The sequence below is a fragment of the Oncorhynchus kisutch genome, unplaced genomic scaffold (genome assembly GCF_002021735.2).
Source record: "Oncorhynchus kisutch isolate 150728-3 unplaced genomic scaffold, Okis_V2 scaffold179, whole genome shotgun sequence".
Lineage (NCBI taxonomy): Eukaryota > Metazoa > Chordata > Actinopteri > Salmoniformes > Salmonidae > Oncorhynchus > Oncorhynchus kisutch.
Genome location: NW_022262126.1, coordinates 2,082 through 2,500, shown reverse-complemented (window position 1 = coordinate 2,500; position 419 = coordinate 2,082).

Here is a 419-nt window from a genome sequence, read left to right as displayed (position 1 = left end):
TCTGATATCTCCTATCCCCAGACTGGTGCAGCAGAGGGGCATTTGTGTGTGTATTACTCCTCCACTCCCCTGTCAACAGGAAGCTAAAAACGACACACACGCCTGTCAACGTTCTGATAACAACCGTCTCCCTCTCCCTGCCCACCCTCGGAGTAGCACCAACTCTCAGTTTTATATTACTCATCAAATGGTTAAAGTTTGGATTGGAGGAGAAATAACTGATCCTAGAACTGTGCCTAAGGGTGAGTGGAGATCATTGGCCAATCCCTGCCCTAGTTGCTTTATTGAAGGTCAGTTTTATATTCTCTGTCAATTGGTTAAGGTTAAGCTCGGAGGAGAGGAAGCTGATCCTAGATCTGTGCCTATGGTAATGACCACCCAGAGGCCCACCAGTGTTTAGGCGGGGATGTTAAAATATT